Source organism: Macaca mulatta, chromosome 15 (genome assembly GCF_049350105.2).
Source record: "Macaca mulatta isolate MMU2019108-1 chromosome 15, T2T-MMU8v2.0, whole genome shotgun sequence".
NCBI lineage: Eukaryota > Metazoa > Chordata > Mammalia > Primates > Cercopithecidae > Macaca > Macaca mulatta.
This window is the reverse complement of record NC_133420.1, coordinates 15544110-15563150: the sequence shown is the minus strand read 5'-3', so window position 1 is coordinate 15563150 and position 19041 is coordinate 15544110. Positions and strand designations below refer to the sequence as shown.

At 41.9% G+C, this 19041-nt stretch overlaps 1 protein-coding gene and 1 long non-coding RNA gene across 8 annotated transcripts in view; one reads left to right on the top strand and one right to left on the bottom strand.

The window, feature by feature from the left end:
- MED27 (mediator complex subunit 27) overlaps window positions 1-19041 on the bottom strand; it is a 228534-nt gene that overhangs the window by 86583 nt on the left and 122910 nt on the right.
- On the top strand, window positions 362-18109 carry LOC144335017 (uncharacterized). The gene is made up of 2 exons (XR_013405397.1): window positions 362-430; window positions 17298-18109. It is a non-coding gene; the product is annotated as an uncharacterized LOC144335017 (long non-coding RNA).

Below are 19041 nucleotides of genomic sequence, written 5' to 3'. Positions count from 1 at the left end.
AGTATTCGAAAGACATTGCTTTTAAATGTAATTTTAAATCAACATAACACATTTTTAAGAAAGCAAATAGGATTAGAAACCTTTTTGTCTTTACCTCTGTATGTCCAGATAATGTGTTTTTAATGCTAGTTCTTGATTTTTCATTTTAAGGCACGACTATTAATTTTCTTCTATAGGAGGTCAGAATTTAGCTGTGTCACCTGCTGGGTCACTGGGCTCCAACAACATGGCTCCCTCCCTTTGTCCTTCCAGTCCAGGATGGCAGCAGTGTCCTGCTGTTGCACACCTCTGGGCTGTCTCACTGTCTCATCAGGCTTCTCCTCTGAATCACTGGAATAACCAATTCCCGGGATTAAATTCCTTCTGTTTTTTTTTTTTTTTTTGACAAAAACTTGGGTGACAATTGCTGTGTCACCCAGGCTGGAGTGCAGTGGCGTGATCTCGGCTTACTGCAACCTCCACCTCCTGGGTTCAAATGATTCTCCTGCTTTAGCCTCCCAAGTAGCTGGGACTACAGGTACATGCCACCACGCCTGGCTAATTTTTGTATTTTTAGTAGAGATGGGATGTCACCACATTGGCCAGGCTGGTCTCGATCTCCTGACATTGTGATCTGCCCGCCTCGGCCTCCCAAAGTGCTGGAATTACAAGCGGGAGCCACCACGCCCGGCCAATTCCTTGTTTTTAAATACCTGAAGTCACTCCTGATCTCCTGGTTGTGCTCTAATTCAAGTTATATCACAATTTTTACTTAAATCAGTAGTCTGTGATTATATTCTAAAATCTCTGCATGTATTTTTAATAGCTGAGCTACATAGTAGCTCATGACTACATTTATTTACTTATACAGCTTTCTGTTTTCTTGTATTTCTATTTTGCCTTTCCTTTTTTTCTTTTTTTGAGACTGAGTCTTGCTCTATTGCCCAGGCTGGAGTGCAGTGGTGCTATCTCAGCTCATTGCAACCTCCGCCTCCCAGGTTCAAGCGATTCTCGTGCCTCAGCCTTCCAAGTAGCTGGGATTACAGGCGCCCACCACCACTTCTGGCTAATTTTTGTATTTTTAGGAGAGACGGGGTTTCACCATGTTGGCCAGGCTGGTCTCAAACTCCTGACCTCAAGTGATTAGCCTTGCCTCAGTCTCCCAAAGTGCTGGGATTACAGGCGAGAGCCACTGCACCCAGCCCTGTTTTGCCTTTTCATTTGATTAGTTTTCTACGTATCTGTTACAGTTTTATTCCCAAACTCTCTACCTGACTCTTACTCCAAACATATCAGGCAAGCTATCAGCTTCATGTTTTCCTTGGAGATATCCCACCAAAAGGGAATCCTCTGTTCTTACAGCCCAGATGAAACCTGTATCTCTTAAGGTTTAATAATAATTGAGGTCAGTGACATTAAGGACTGAGCATGAGAATTGGCACATATAAAGGACTCAAAAATTGTAAGTGCCCTGATGGGTAGTTCTACCACTTACACCATGGGCCAATTCTGCAAAAATGCCCTCTCTTACTGGGATAAATTCTTCCCTACAGTGGTAGCGCCCATAGCACCGAGTAGGGTCTGGCTCAGCTCCTTTGAGAACAAAATCATACAAGAATTTGTGTTCACCATCCAATCACACTGGACACAAAGAGGATGTATAATATAATAGCTGACATGTAAAACTATCTATTAAGGATTTTACATTGGATTTCATATCCATTGGCTATGACAAATTACATTACATGTCCATTAAGTCAGGGACCTATAAAAGGTGTATTCTCTTGGGGTAAGAGGGAGATTAGTTCTCTGTTCACAACATGAAAAGATTTTAGTTTGAACCTGGGGCTCATGAGAGAGAGCAGAAAACATAATGCCATTTGTTAAAAAGCGAACATCACATGCCAGCTCTGAAAGTCAGAAAGCGACCCTACCTATTCTCTAAGGAAAGCCTATCAGGTTTTCCTTAGAGAATGTGATGTCGAGTTTTAAAACTTTCAGCTGAAGAAGGAAGGGGAAAAATTAGAGAGGGCCCAGCGGTAAACAACGACAACAGTAAGCAGACTGCAGCAGAGATGAGCGAGAAGGCGTGGAGGTGCACTGAAGGGTATTTGCTCCTGGAGAAAAGAAGGCCGAGGGAGACTTTGATATTCTTCAAGTACATGAATGGCTTTTATGAACTCAGTACCAAACAGCATCTCCCATCTCTTAAAAGCACCATACTGTGAGGATATGGCACCAAAAAGTGAACTTGCTCAGAAAGAATGAGAGCATTTCTTAAAGGCAAGGCCCCATTCTGCCGAATTTTTTTTTTTTTTTTGAGATGGAGTCTCCCTCTGTTACCCAGGCTGCAGTGTGGTGGCACAATCTCAGCTCACTGCACGCTCCGCCTCCCGGATTTACACCATTCTCCTGCCTCAGCCTCCCGAGTAGCTGGGACTACAGGTGTCCACCACCACGCCTGGCTAATTTTTTGTATTTTTAGTAGAGACGGGGTTTCACTGTGTTAGCCAGGATGGTCTCGATCTCCTGACCTCGTGATCCGCCCGCCTCGGCCTCCCAAAGTGCTGGGATTACAGGCGTGAGCCACCGCGCCTGGCCTCTGCTGATTTTTTAATGGTTTAATAAACAATCTTTCCTGGATGGCTAAGACACAGGCTGACCACACATCATGTCCCGCGGTTCCTTCTAGATTTATAGCATCATGACACACAACCTTGGATCTAAGCTTAAATGCTACAAAAGGGGTGAGAAGTGAAGAGAAGAGGAAATGAACTCATTTTTCATCATTGCCTGACGTTTCTTGAAATGGTGAAGGCACATGACAAAAACGTCATGCCCAAAGTTTATACCAGGTCATTGGAAACATTCCTGCATGTATATACTTCTTTTCTAAATCTATATGTGTGGTTTAAACCCAGTTTCTTCCGACTCAGCAGGAAGCAAACATCCACTGTCCTGCGTGAATGGAGGTCATTGCTAAGTATATGCTAATGGGGAGGAGGATAGGCGATGTCTTCTGAACTGATCCTCAATCAATAGCCATCATAGCTCTGGACAGCAGAAAGCAGATGAATATGCAGATCTTCAGCACAAAGGTAACATCATAATTTGCTTTCCCTTGTACCTTTCACCTTGAAGGCATCAAGATACATTCTGGAAAACTAGTTTCCTTAGGAGGCTAGAAAAATAAAGAAATGAGGTGGGTTAAGTGATGATCCCGGGTCAAGCAAAAAGCCAGAAACCAAGCTCAGTGTGTAGATTTCTAGAATTCCATGCCAACTACCTAACTTTGCTTGCTTTTAGTAAGGGCCAGAGTTCTAAATGGGCAAACAAAGGTTCCTGGCCATTTCTGATTCCTTTATTGATGAGACTTTTACCTCTAAGAAAAGGCAATGGCAAAAGAAAAACAAGTTCCCAGGGAAAATATCTGCTGTTGGCGCGGGTAAGTGAAGAGATCCAGGTGGGTTTTGTTGTTCTTGTCTTGTTGTTTCTTCCCCAACCCGTGACCTTAGACAAAGCTCGGCAAACTCAAAGACTGTAGGAAGCAAAACTGCATTTTCAGGAGATTGTTTTCCATTCACATGTCTAACACAAAGGAGATGCAATTTTTTTTTCTACAGGTGACATTATGTATTTGCCAAAAAGGGAAAGAGAGAAAGTCAGCTGCATCTTTAGCTGAGGAAAACAATGTCTAAATTCGCGAGGCAAAAATCAAAACACTTCATTTTCAAACAGACCCAACCTTCGAAACACAAATCAACCACTAGTGACTTGACAGAAATAAGGAAAGCTTGGAGGCTCAAATTAAAAATCTAGAGACAAAAATGACACTCTTTTTTTCGCTGAGAGAGGGAGTGTTGATACGGGAGGTGGTCTCTGGCAGTACTCTCCGAGTGTTGCCTCCCGAGACAGTGAGCACTGCTAGCGTCTGCAGCGGGCTCTGCAGTGCGGCGCCCCACTTTGAGAGCAGGGCTAAGGACAGGTAGGAACAACGTGCTCCCCTCCTACACTTCCACCATATGTTACACTCTGTTCTGTGGCAGAATCAAATTACTTTAATTTTTACCTTTGGAATATAGGCAAACAAGCAGTAACACAGCAGTGGTGACTAGTTTACACTTGAGCAGACGCGGCGCGGAAAGACATTAATTTAGTGCCAAATTGAGCAGTGAGTCACAATTTGCACATATCTGTCAACCTGTTAACAGGGTAATAACTTGGAAAGACTGCTGTTCCTATTTACATTACAGAAGCCTTTCGAAAATGGAGAGCTGCTTGGTTCTCCTTCTTGAAGTATTTGGTCAATGAGCTGGCTTGATGGTCCCAAGAACTGGGCTAGAAACACAAACTTCTAGAAATTACAGATTCAAATCAAGGTATGATCCATAACTTCAGTATGTTCAGATAGAAAACAAACTTTTAAACAACCAGAGCATTCTGTTTCCCTGTCCTTTGCCTTAGCTGCGGTCAGACTCTCAACGGTTTCCAATCCATTTTTTCCCAGCCCAACCCAACCAACTCTTCCTGAAGGACAGCTTCAGTCTCAACTGCCTCAACATCTCCACTGCATCAGAAACAATCCAACCATTCTCAAATGGCTAAAATGGATTTCAAGAGCCCTATACTTTTGTTCACTTCTAATTTTCTTCAAGTAGCCCAGCTTGCTCCTTTCAATGGCCTTAGTCTGAGAACTAAAGAACACCAGGACCTCAGAGGTCCTCTCATCCACTGTCCCCAACAATTTAGGGTTTTAACAGCATCTCCAACAGGTGGTCTGCATAAATATCCCCCATCACCACCTCATGAGGCAACCCCTTGCATTGTTTGACGTCTGATTGTTTCAAATCCACTTACTAGTATCTGCACCTAATCATCCTACTTTAGCCTTTAGAATGACACACAAATATTTCCTCCAAAACCTAAAGGCTTTCTGGGGTCCATGAATGGACTTTATAAAAGACTGTTGGGTTTTCTGATTTCTTTCATCAGCGGTTTTTAGTCTTTTTTTTTTGAGACGGAGTCTCGCTCTGTCACCCAGGCTGGAATGCAGTGGCACAATCTCAGCTCACTGCAACCTCTGCCTTCTGGGTTCAAGTGATTCTCTCTCCTGCCTCAGCCTCGCAAGTAGCTGGGATAACAGGCACCTGCCATCACGTCCGGCTAATTTTTGTATTTTTAGTAGAGACAGGGTTTCACCATGTTGGCCAGGCTGGTCTCCAACTCCTGACCTCAAGTGATCCGTGTGCCTCTGCCTCCCAAAGTGTTGGGATTACAGGTGTGAGCCACTGCGCCTGGCTGGTTCTTAGTCTTTCTTGAGTCACAGATCCCTTGAAGAAGGTATGAAAATTAAAACACATGTCTGTACAACATTTTATCTACAAACTTCTGCAGTTCATAGACCTTTAAAGTCCACAAGCATCCCTGTTTTAGCCCTGTTTTGGAACTGTGGTCCCTGGTTTGCTTTTTTGTTCTTTTCTGAATGGTTAACTTTTGTTTTTCAATAAAGCTATTTTTATTAAAAAAATATATATTTATATATTTGTTGCAGCCCAGAAGTGAACATAACTGAAATGGCGTAGGGGGTACAAAGAATCTACTAATTCTTATCATCTTTAAATCATGTTTCTGTGATAGAGCTGCAGGCTAGTTTTTGTTTATTTTTTAATTGACAAATAAAGATTGTATATATTTATCATGCACAGCCTGTTGTTTTGAAATGTGCATATATTGTGGAATGGTTAAATCAAGCTAATCAGCACATACACTGCCTCATATATTTAGCATTTTTTTCATGTGTGTGGTGAGAACACCTAAAATCCACTGTCTTAGCAATTTTCAAGAATATAATACATTGTTATTAACTATAGCTACCATGTTATACAATAGATCTCTTGAATTTATTCCTCTTACCTACTTGAAATTTTGTATCTTTTGATCAGTATCTCTCCCCAACCCCCACACTAAGCCCTTGGTAACTACCATTCTACTCTCTACTTCTATGAGTTCAACTTTTTTAGATTCCACATAGAAGTGAGATCGTGGCCAGGTGCAGTGGCTTATGCCTACAATCCCAACACTGGGAGGCCAAGGCAGGAAGATGGCTTGAGCTCAGGAGTTCGAGATCAGCCTGGGCAATATAGCAAGATCCTGTCTCTAAAAAAAAATAAAAATAAAAAATAGCTGGGTGTGGTGGTATGTGCCTATAGTCCCAGCTACTTGGGAAGCTGAGATGGGAGGATCGCCTGAGCCCAGGAGTTCAAGGGGGCAGTGAGCGGTGACTGTGCCACTGCATTCCAATCTGGGTGACAAATAAAACCCTACCTCTTAAAAAAAAAAAAAAAAAGAGAGATCATGCAATATTTGTCTTTCTGTCCCTGGCTTATTTCATTTAACACAATGTCCTCTAGGTTCATCCATGTTGTTGTAAACGACAAGATTTCCTTCTTTTTCAGGCTGAATGGTATTCCACTGTGTATATACAACACATTTTCTCTACTCACTCATCCACTAATAGGCAGTTAGGTTGATTCCACATCTTGGCTATTGTGGACAATACTGCAATGAACATAGAGATGTGGATGTCTCTTTGACACACGGACTTCATTCCTATGGACATATACCCAGGAGTGGAATTGCTGGGTCATATGGTAGTTCTAGTTTTCACATTTTGAGGAACCGCCATACTATTTTCCATAATGGCTGTACTAATTTACAGTTCCATCAACACCGTGCGAGGGCTCCCTTTTCTCCACGTTCTTGCCAACACGTATCTTTCGTGTTTGTTTTTAAACAACTGCCTCTGACTGTTACTCATCCTTCCAACAAAATCAAAGACCTACCTCCATGACTTTAGAGGTCATCTGATTGGGGTAACCACTTTTACCCTCTAAAGCCACATTTCTCATGCTTCACACCCATGTCCTTGTTTGTATAAGCAAAGGGCTTCCTACTTTTTATATCACTGTTAAGGCACAGCTCAGTGGTGAACTAAAATCTCAAGTCCTAGGAGGGCCAAGGGGACCCTTCGCTCCAGCTGCAGTGACTGTTACAGCCTCATCTAGGCTTCTTCCACGTCCCTGAGCAGGCTCACTCTATCTTAGATACTGTGCACACTCTTTCTGGAAGATTCTTCTCACAAGTATTCTCACCCCCGTGCCTGGGTCATTCCTACTCATGCTTCCGTCTTTGAGTTTCATCTTAAATGATGCTTCCTCAGGGAAGTACCGTCTCACACTTCCCTTGGCACCCCATCAGTCAGTGTATCCCATTTTATCTCTTATGATACTTTTAAATTTGCTTTGTGCTCCTGTCCCCTTTGTCATTAAATAATTTTTTGAGTGACTATTTAACACCTAACTCCCCTACAGAATTCTATGGGAACCTATGACTGTCTTCTTTGATGCTGAATCCCAGCATCTTGCCACAGTGCCTAGCACCCACTAAGCATGCCTTAAATATTTCCTGAATGACTAGACTATACATTAAAAGTAAGCCACATAGACCCAAATTAGGCCATTATAAAACAACTACAATGCAAAGTTCTCTTTAGCAGAGGAAGATGTGAGGTGTCAGGGGTTCATTACTTAGCCATCAAAAGTCACCAACAACAGCAACCAGAGAACTCCACAAAACCAACCTCAAAGAAAGCCACAGATATCCTTTATAGTCTTACAGCTTAATATGCAGCTACAGAATCCCTGCATCTGTTTTAGTAGAAGCTCAGTGCCTCTTAGAAGCAAAACCTTCTAAAGAAGCACACTGTTATTGACATGCCAATTTTAAAATGTTGCTTTTGATGAACTAATTAATTCTGCAAAACATTAGTATAAAGATGCACGCTACCAAATTGGGATTACAATACCAAAATGATAACAAAACAGAATGTGGAAGACATTTCTAAAGATATCGCCTTTGCAAAACATTAATTTTTTACTCCACACATTCAAATACATTGCAAAGTATTTGTTATTAAAACCTTAAAATAATTTACTGGACAGATGGCTTAGTTCTCTAAAGACTGACCCCCCTCCTCAAAAGGAAAAAAAAAAAAAAAACACACACACACACAACAAATCTGGGCCCTAGCCAGTGATCCCATATTAGTGTGATGCTTAGCAGCTCGAGCCGGATTTAAATAGCACTTACCCCACACAATGTGTAAAATACATGCTGTTCATTTTCTCCACCCGTACAAAATCTAAAAGTTAGGAATGCATATATTAATAGACCACCTTTTGGGGAAAAGGGTAATGCCCAGTAGATACCAAGAAGGGAATCATTTGCACGATCTGAAAATGATTTAAGATTTCCCTCCATACCTGTCCGCAGTGATGAGACTGAGAGGCCTTTGGCAGTGGGTGGAAACAGACGGGGGGGCTTGTTTAATTACTTCAGGAGATGAGATTGACTGAAACTACGACTATCGATCTCGAGACGCTGGAGAAAGAGATTGGAAGCTTAGTCCAATTTGCTTACTTCTCAGATTTATAAAATGTTTATATCATGGCTGTGAAAAATTTCTGATTATTTGCTCAAGAAAATAAAAAATACTTTCTAAACTGTGCAACCAGGCCGGGCGCAATGGTTCACGCCTGTAATCCCAGCACTTTGGGAGGCAAAGGCAGGAGGATCACTTGAGGTCAGGAGTTTGAGACCAACATGGCCAATATCGTGAGACCCCGTCTCTACTAAAAATACATAAAAATTAGCAGGACATGGTGGCATGTGCCTGTAATCTCAACTACTCAGGAGGCTGAGGCACGAGAATTGCTTGAACCCAGGAGGCGGAGGTTGCAGTGAGCCAAGATCACACCACTGCACTCCAGCCTGGGCGATAGAGACTCCGTTTCAAAAAAAAAAAAAAAAAAAAAAAAAAAACCCAAAAAATAACAACAACCAAACAAACAAAAAACAAAACTGTACAACTAAAAGCAAGACTAGATGTACTGCAGGCAGAAATAAACACATTAGCTTAGATTTCCACACCACCTCTCACTACACACCCTTCTCATCCCAACACAACTGGCTACTTAATCTACTGTGTTGTTCTCTTCCAATGAAAGACACTCAAAAACTTCAAGATCTCTTTAAGGCAACTCAACACTTAGGCAGGCAGAGCTGGCAAGATAAGGAAGAGCCGCTTCCTGGGAGGGAAATGGTGACCAAGCAGCAGTAGGTGGGGAGCTTGATCCTGTCTTCTCCTTAGTAGCTCTTGAATTCTGAGCCATGTGAATATATTACCTGAAGAAATGTAAGAGAATCACCCAGGCAGGCAAATAAAAGCTACCCCTCCATTTCCAGAAGTCGAAAGCAACACGCAAGGGGCCCAGCACACACTGAAACATATAAACCAACCTGCCCACCTTCTTCCTGCCACAGGGTGTCAAGTTGCCCTTTGAGGTCATGGGTATGTGATGGACTAGAACACGTGACAAATACCATCATAAAATAGAATTATTCTTACACATGATTTAGCATGCTTTAGAGAAGAATTGTTTACTAGTCCTACAGTATCTATTAATAAATATTTTTGAGTGCCTACTCCTCAACAACGACTGTGTTCTAGGAATGATACTAAGTACTAAGGACAGAAAACAATTACGGCAGCTGGTTCACAGCAGGCCTTGTGAGAGGGGAGGATGGCCGGGGCCCGAGCTTGGCCTTCCTGCTAGAGGAGGGTGAGTGCCAGAGCAGGCACTGTTTTCCAGTTTTCAAAGCACTTTTGCACCCTGTGCCTCGCTCGATCTCTCACCAACTCTGGGAAGTAAGCAGGGCAAGCAGAAAACTCCTGTTTTACAAATGACAGAAAAAAGAAGTCTAAGTGACTTGCCCAGGAAGACACTATGGCTGAGAGGCAGAGCTGAGCCCAGAACCCACGTCTCTGGATTCCCCATTCTAGGGCTTTCTTACACACAGCAGTGTTTTTATCAGGTCTGCGAGGATTCCTTGGAAAAAGCAGGTTTCATTTTTGTCATTCTTCAGGCTTCTCATAAAACAACTGAGAAATCTTTTAGCAGTGTAGTAACAAAATGAAATCAATTGATGGTTTTCTTTCTTCCCAGTCATTTGGTAAATATTCATGCAGTGCCTAAGTGAGCCCAGGGATGCAGTGATGACTAAGGCAGTCTCTGCCTTCATAGGGTTTCCAGTTTCTTCAAGGCAGAAGGCTTGTCTCTAGAGAAACAGGACAACCAGGTGAAACTTCCTCAAGTTCTCCTGCTGGGTTTTTGATTTTGTGACTCTCAATTAACGTGCAAAGTTGGCAGGAAACAGGGAGGAGTGAAACAGTGAATACTTGCTTTGCATTTTATTTCATATTAATAACTAAAAATATTAACATAATTAATAATTTCTAAATTTCTGTTCTTCTTGCATTACAAATTTACTCAGATATCTTGTGGGTCCTGGTTTTCCCTAAAACATTTAAGCAACATATAAAGTTTCGGAAAGAATTTTAATGTCACTCAACATCTACCTGCTCTGCAAGCCCTTACGTGTTTACAAGGCAGAAAAAACAAACAAACAAACAAAAAAAACAAAACTCTTAATAATAAAACACCCACGTTGAGCTTTCCAGCAACATCAATTAACGATAGTTATTAAATCAGCCATTTCTGTCAGATCTGGTGAAATGATGCTTGGAGCTCAGATAGGCAGTGAACTGAGATGCAACAATTCACATAGAGTTAAAGCAAAGCAACCTGTGGGCGGCAGACATTCAACCAGGAGCTGGCAAGGGCAGATGGTGCCTGCCTTCCCACATTCCAACGGCTTTCCCTCCCGTGCCCAGGTACGGCTGAGGACTGTCACTGTGGCACCTCTTGGCAATGCTCGGATGTGGTGACTGCTTCCAGTTACTCAGTTTGTCGCACAGGTTAGAACCATTATTTCATTTCCACTTGATTTTTTTAACGTCCCTGAGAATGTACACGGTAGATTTCACAAAAAGAAACACCAAAGAGAACGATCACAATCACTGAACGACTTGTTCTAGCCGTAACCATACATTAAAGCAAATGCACACTCAGAGTCAGAAACAGTCAACACATCTGAGGAAACCGCAGAACCCCTCCTGGGACAAACACGCTATTTGTTTGACAGTAAGTTTGATCTTCATTCATCAGACGATCAGCTCCTTGAGGGGAGAGTCTGAGGCTCACGTCTTTAATTCCTGCAGTAATTCTGCACATAATACATACTCAATAAATGTGGTGAACGGGACTGATTTAAGTAGACTGACACAAAGAGAAATAAAGATCCCAGAGTAAACAGAATTTTGTTCTGTAATTGTTTCTCCTACAAGTAGCAAAAATTTCTGAATCACGAAATGTCACCCAACAAAGTGAACAGACACAGTGAAGTTGTGCCCTTCTTCTCCCCCTTATTGACGGCACTACTGTAGTGCAGCTGGGTTATAAAGCAGGACTGAGATGATGACAAATGTAACGTAACTCAAACAAAAACAGACCTTCCTGGGTGAGGTGCCTTGGCTGGAGCTCCAGGAGTTCTTCCCACCTCAGGACTCATCCCCCAACCTCTTAAGTGAATTGCCTTCAGGTGTCTGCTGAACGGAACCTTCAGTAGAGAAGCCTTCTCCAAGGCCCTCAAATGCACACCAGCCAAGTGTCATCAATCACGGTATCCTTCCCCTGTTCTTCGTAGTACACATCACAGTCTATCTCACATATCTGGGGGAATGACTGTTTAATGTTTACCTTGCCCACTAGACTGATAACTCCACAGGGGGAAGGCACAGGCCATCTTTCTCCCTGCCATCAGCCCCCAGCACACTGTCCAGCACACAGCAGGCTCTCAAAAGACAACTGATAAATGAATCATGCATATGGAGTCCTTACAACTATATTTAGCACAACAGAGTCTGAAGCTGGGGCTTAGGAATCACAGGGACCTGGATGTTCAAGTTCTCACAGTGCCCTCATCTTGGACAAGTTACTTTAACCTCTCTAAGCTTTGGCATCCTTATCTGTGAAATAAGGATAACATCACAATCCTATTCACATAATCATTATGAGAAGTAAAGGAGTGAACACAGCACATAAAGCACTTTACACAAAATAGACAAATAATGGTATTAGCTGTTCCTTTTGTGTGTACAAACACTGTCTTTTTCTGCACGAAAGGTTAGGAACTTCTCTTTGCATCTACAGAAATACAAAGCCTCAAAAAGTTAATTGCAGCCATGAAAACACCTCGAAGCATGAGCTTTAAAAGTAGGGATGTTTTTTCAGGTTTCTGGTTCATTTTACTACATCAATGCATTTCAGTTAGTAAGCACAGTTCTTTTCATTATTTTTCTAAGAAGGCCAATGAGAGAGTGGACAGACTGTTCATATTTGGCATGATCCTGAAACGACCTAGTCAGGAAGCGGGCTGGAGTAAATCGATCTGGCTTCTAGAATAGGGACTATGCTGGAGAGCTTTCGTTTGTCCCTCTGCCATCCCGCACTGTGCCCCAGGAGGCAGGCCTACACACAGATTACAACAACAAGCCTTTTTGCTCTCTGGCTTCCAGCTGTGTTCTGACCAATACTAGGCACTGGCTGGAGACTCAGAGGGCAGGAGAAGCACGAGGCCAAGGGTCCTTGTCCTTGAGGGCCAGCTGTGACAACTCAGTAACAGCAAAACACCAATGACTCCAATCCCACAGCAGGAAAGGTCTGGTTCATCCCACTATTCAGCAGAGGCACCAGCAGCAAAGATACATGGACTGGGGGGAAGCAGAAGTCACCCATGACCAGTGACATCACAGACTTTGTTACTGGTGGCAGCGGGGCAGCAGCAGCTATGTTTCATGTTCACTGTTTCTTCACCCCCTGCCCCACTACCTTATGTAAAGAGCACTGGGTGGGAAATGACCAGAGCCTTCACCCTCTCCAGACCCAACCTCTCCGCAGTGGTCTGTGCCCCAAAAAGCTGACCCACATGGACTGCATCCATGGGCTCCTTTGCCCTCTGGCTGAGTTTGGCCAAAGGGAGATGTGGAAGGTGGAAAAGCAGCGAGGTCAGGGTATTTATCCTGCCTGCAAAGTCCCCAGGAACTGGCTGCATCCCTCATCATAGCTCTGACAGGATCCCTCTCCACACAGCTCTCTCTCTCACTCTGGGCTCCAGTAACTATGCCCTCCTCTTACCCCTGGTGGAAGGATAGTAACAGCTCCACCCATGGGCACTAGCCCAGGTGCTGCCCTAGTCCCTTATGGGTTCCCTATTCCCTGCCCACACCTTTGGAAACAGTCCCTTTATTAAAGTCTCCTCAATCTGGAAATCGTTCCCTTGGACAAATTTCTTCTTAGAACAAAAAGTCCTTCCTAAATAAAACACATGACATTAAAACCAACCCTGCTAGAGTAAGTAAGAAACACAATAAATTGAAGACTATTTAAACCAACTGAAAGTAACAGTGATATAAATATTCTAGATTAGTAATGAAACAAAATTTACATGCACTCTGCTTAACTGAACAACATTCATTTAATAATTTTTTCCCCCTGGAGTATTTTAACTGTGGATGTATGTGGCTAGTTTAGAACTTTAACACATCCAAACAGGATAATGGAAGGATCTGCCTCCCTGAGAAACAGGTACCCCAGTCTGGTTTTCTGCTGCCTCTCTTATTTCCCCTTCTTTTTTTTTTTTTTTTTTTTTTTGAGATGGAGTCTCGCTCTGTCACCCAGGCTGGAGTACAGTGGCGCGATCTCGGCTCACTGCAAGATTCGCCTCCTGGGTTCACGCCATTCTCCTGCCTCAGCATCCTGAGTAGCTGGGACTACAGGCGCCCGCCAACATGCCCGGCTAATTTATTTGTATTTTTAGTAGAGACGGGGTTTCACCGTGTTAGCCAGGATGGTCTCGATCTCCTGACCTCGTGATCCGCCCGCCTCGGCCTCCCAAAGTGCTGGGATTACAGGTGTTAGCCACCACGCCCGGCCTTCCCCTTCCTTCTTAAAGTGCCCTGGCACCTCCAAACTGCAGCCACAAAGTAGTCCTTCTGAGGCCACTCCAAAGTTTGCTATTCCCTTTAAGTTTACTGTCAAATTCATATTTGCAGGTGTGAATTTGCACAAACTAACAGTTTCCAAAATGTCATACACATAAAAGTGGTTTTAGGTGATATATGGATGAACATTTTTCATTTCAATATCTGTATATAAAGAACAATATACAACTAGCAAATAAAACCTGTGATTTCATAGATATCATTGCTCAGTCATGGTACCATACAGGCTAGGTTTTAAAAAATTATACAAATATTATACAAATTATAATTAAAATTGTATTATTTAATAATATTTAAAATACGATACAAATAATAGAACAGCTGACCAAAGGTTTTGGCAAAAATCCTACAGTTGGTTTGCAAATGACTGAGTTTAGAAACACTATCTTACAGTAAGGCAGGTAATTACACAGCTTCGTTCCAAAAAGGTTTTGCCTTGTTCGTAAATTGTGGGGTTTTTTTTCCCCACTCTAAATAAATCTTCACTTTTATATCTTCTTCTTTTTTTTTTTTTTGAGATGGAGTATCTCTCTGTCACCCAGGCTAGAGTGCCAGTGGCATGATCTTAGCTCACTGCAACCTCTGCCTCCCAGGTTCAAGAGATTCTTGTGCCTCAGCCTCCTGGCCTCAGCTAGGATTACAGGCCCCTACCACCACACCTGGTTAATTTTTGACAGGGTTTCGCCATGTTGGCCAGGCTGGTCTCGAACTCCTGACCTCAGGTGATCCGCTCACCTCAGTCTCCCAAAGTGCTGGGTTTACAGGCGTGAGCCACCGTGCCCGGCCTTTATATCTTTTAAAAAATGTTTTCATGCATATATTTGGATATACTGAAGGAGGAGAAATGGACAAGCACCCTAGGAGTGGCCAGGGTGTTTAGGTAAGCAGCACCACTAAGCAAGGGCTGCCAGTGATCAATCAGCTGGGAGCTGACCACATTGGGATGTGTGTCTGGGAAAGTGTGATATGAGCACAGGAGGAGGGCCTCCTTGATAGAAAATGTCTTTCCCACAGCCAGCAGCATGCACGCTCAGTGGCTCCAAAATGTCTTTTGCCCCTTTCAAAGCAGTTAAAAACCATGCCAGAATATACTTCTGTCAGTGGAGCCAAATCTAGGATTCTACTTGAGACAGGTAGATGATGCTTGCCACGCCCTGAACAAACTTCGAGAGGGTGCCCTCTACAGGTTTAAGGTGGCCTCATCAAACCATAAACTAGACTCAGCTGTGATCTCCTGTGGCTGAGAACTCTTATGGCAGTCTTTCAAATTCTGGCAGAAATTCTTTTATATTGTACATCAGAGGAGAAATAAAGTGAATCAACTTGACCCCTCTGCTCATTAACGCTACCACTGCCCCTCTGAGTCCTCCTACCTGTTTCTCTCCCATAGCATGCCACCCCAAAGAAACTCCTCTGTGCAGAGAAAGGGGACAACTTCAGGGATGAATAAAACCCATCATTTATAAGCAAGGAAGGTCATAAGAATTCTTATTTTTCAAAAAAGCTTAGAAGGATGAGTTCATCCAGAAGATATAACAATCCTAAATGTGTATGCTCCTAAAAAATAGTCAATACCACGCCTCTCTCAGTAATTGATAGAACAAGTAGACAGAAAGTCAGTAAGAATACAGAAGACTTGAACAGAGTTAACCCAATGACATATATATTCTATATCCTAAAACAGTAGAAGGTACATCCTTTTCATGTGCACTTGGAACATTCACCAAGACAGACCATAAGCTGGGTCTTAAAACAAGTCTCAAAATCATGCAGAATATGTTCTCTGACTGCAACTGAAGTTAAAAATCAATAACAAAAATATAAAGAGCCCCCACATATTTAGAAATTAAACAAACTTTTAAACAACTCATGGGTCAAAGAAGAAATCACAAGGGAAATTAGAAAATACCTTGGGCTGAATGATAAAATATATTAAAACGTGTGGGATGTAGCTAAAACCATGCTCAGAGGGAAATTTATAGTTTTTAAAAGCCTATATAAGAAAAGAAAAAAGACATAAATATCAAATATCTAAGCTTCCATTAAAAAAAGAAAAAGAAGAGCAAATTAAATCCAAGGTAAGTACAAGGAGGCAATGCGTGTAAATCAATGAAATAGAAGACAGATAAATATAGAAAAATCACCAAAACCAAGAGCAGGTTATGGAAATAAAAATCAACAAAACCAAGAAGTCGCTAGTTAGACTGATCAGAAAAGGAAAAAGAGGGAAGATAATTTATCAGTACCAGGAATGAATGACGAGACATCATTCAGATTCTAGAGGTATTAGAAGAGAATACTATGAACCAATCTCTTCGACAGCTAGATGAAGTGGATGTCTTTGAAAGATATAAATTATATAACTGACATAAGAAGAAATAAAAATCTAAAAAGCTTTACATCTATTTTGCTAAAAGTGAATTTGTTATTAAAAATCTTCCCATGAAGAAAACTCCAGACCCACACAGATTCCTCAGTTAAATCTATCAACTATCAAGGGAAGAAATAGTATCAATTATATGGAAAGTCAGAAAACAGAGAAAAAATATTTCTCATTTAATGGGTCAAGCATTATCCTGACACTGAAACTAGAGAAAGGCACTACAAAAAAAAGAAAGTTATAGACAATACTCTTCTATGAACAAAGATACAAAATTCCTTAATAAAATATTAGCAAATAGAATCCAGCAATATATAAAAAAAGATAATATATCATGATCAAGTATATTTCAGAAATGCAAAATTGGAATAACATTCAAAAATCAACCCATGTGGTCTAGCCATACCATGAAATATTACCTGCTAAAGTTATGAACCTTGGGGAAATTAGGCTAAGTCAGAAAAAAATAAATACTGTCTGATTCCACTTTAAGGATATACTTACAGAGGTCAAATCCATAGAGACAGAAAGTAGAATGGCGGCTGCCAGGGGTTGGTGGAGGGGGAATTGGAAGTTACAGTTTAGTGGGTACAGAGTTTTAGTTTTGCAAGATGAAGAGTTTTGACGATGAATGGTGGTGATGGCTGCACAAAAATATGAATGTACTTTGGGAGTACATTGGGAATGTACTTTGGGAGGCCGAGGCGGGCAGATCACCTCAGGTCAGGAGTTTGAGATCAGCCTGGTCAACATGGCGAAATCCCGTCTCCACTAAAAATACAAATATTAGCTAGGCATGGTGGCAGGTGCCTGTAATTCCAGCTACTCGGGAGGCTGAGGTACAAGAATTGCTTGAACCCAGGAGGCAGAGGTTGCAGTGAGCCGAGATCACGCCACTGCACTCCAGCTGGTTGACAGAGTGAGACTCTATCTCAAAAAAAAAAAAGTGAATGTACTTAATGCCACTGAATTGTAACATTTAAAAGTGATTACATTATATGTTATGTATACATAATAAGAATTTTTTAAAAATCAATCCATGCAACTTACCATATTAAAGGAAAATCATTTGATAACTTCAATAAATGCAGAAAAAACTCTTGACCAAATTCAACACCCAATTGATTTAAAACACACACACACACACACACACACACACACACTTTCAGCAGAGTAGGACTAGAAGAGGGCAAAAGATCTGAACAGATACTTACTTTGTAACAAGGATAGGCCAATCTTCAGGCCAGTAAGCACCTAAAAGGGGGCTCAACATCAATAATCAAAGGAAAATGCAAAATGTACTTGGCCTGCACTAGAATGGCTAAAATAACAAGGACTGGCAATATGAAATGTCGGTGAGGATGCAGAGCAAGGAGATGTCGCATTCACTGCCAGCAGGAGCACAAAGTGGCAAAACAACTTAGGAAAGCTGTTTGGCAGTTTCTTATAGAGGTAAAGATATACATACAACATAAGATGCAAGAATTCTACTCCTAGGTATTTGCCCAAGAAAAGTAAAATGCTTTATCCATACAAACACTTGTACATAAATGCTCACAGCAGTTTTATTTATTTATTTATTTTTGGAGACAGGGTGTTCCTCAGGCTGGAGTGTGCAGTGATGTGATCATAGCTCACTGCAGCCACAATCCCCTAGGCACAAGCAATCCCTCTGCCTCAGCCTCCTGAGTAGTGGGACTACAGGTGTGTGCCACCATGCCCAACTAATTTTTTTTTTATTTTTGATAGAGATAAGGTCTCTCTATGTTGCCCAGGTTGATCTTGAATGCCTGAGCTCAAGCGATCCTCCCACCTTGGCTTCCCAAACCATTCGGATTACAACGTAGCATGAGCTACAGACCATGTTCCTGGCCCAGTTTTATTTTTATTACCCCCAAAACTAAAACAACCCACATGTCTGTAAACAGGTGAACAGATTAAACACATTGTGGTATAGCCATACAATGGAATACTACTCCATAATAAAAAGAATATACAATGTATGAACAACTTGAATGAATCTTGAGAATCTATGCTGAGCAAAAGCAGCTGGGCACAAAACATGCTTCCATGCACCGTATATGAACTCTCAAAAGACACATCTGGCTGGGCTTGTTCACGTCCGGAATCCTAGCACTTTAGGAGGTCAAGGTGGGGGGATTACTTGAGCCCAGGAATTCAAGACGACCCTGTCTCTATTTAAAAAAAAAAAAAAGAAAGAAAAGACATTTAATCTAGAGTGACAGAGAGGAGACCAGAGTCTGCCTGGAGGGCAGACTGGGAGGGGGCAGATGACTGGGATGGAGCATAAAGAAATTTCTGGGGTGATTCTCCTATCTTATTTGGGGTGATGTTTACACAGATGCATATATTTGTCAAAACTCATTGAATTGTACATTCATAAACACAGCATACATAAAATTGGTGTATTTTATTTTATGTAAGTTATACTTCAATCAAGTTGATTTTTAAAAAATGCTTGGAACACACATGGAATTCTCAGCACTAATCTCAAATATTAATAGGATGAGAGTCAAATTAAGTGGTTAGTTTTTTGTTTTTTTTTTTGAGATGGATTCTCGCTCTGTCACCCAGGATGGAGTGCAGTGGCACAATCTTGGCTCACTGCACACCTCCACCTCCCAGGTTCAGGTGATTCTCC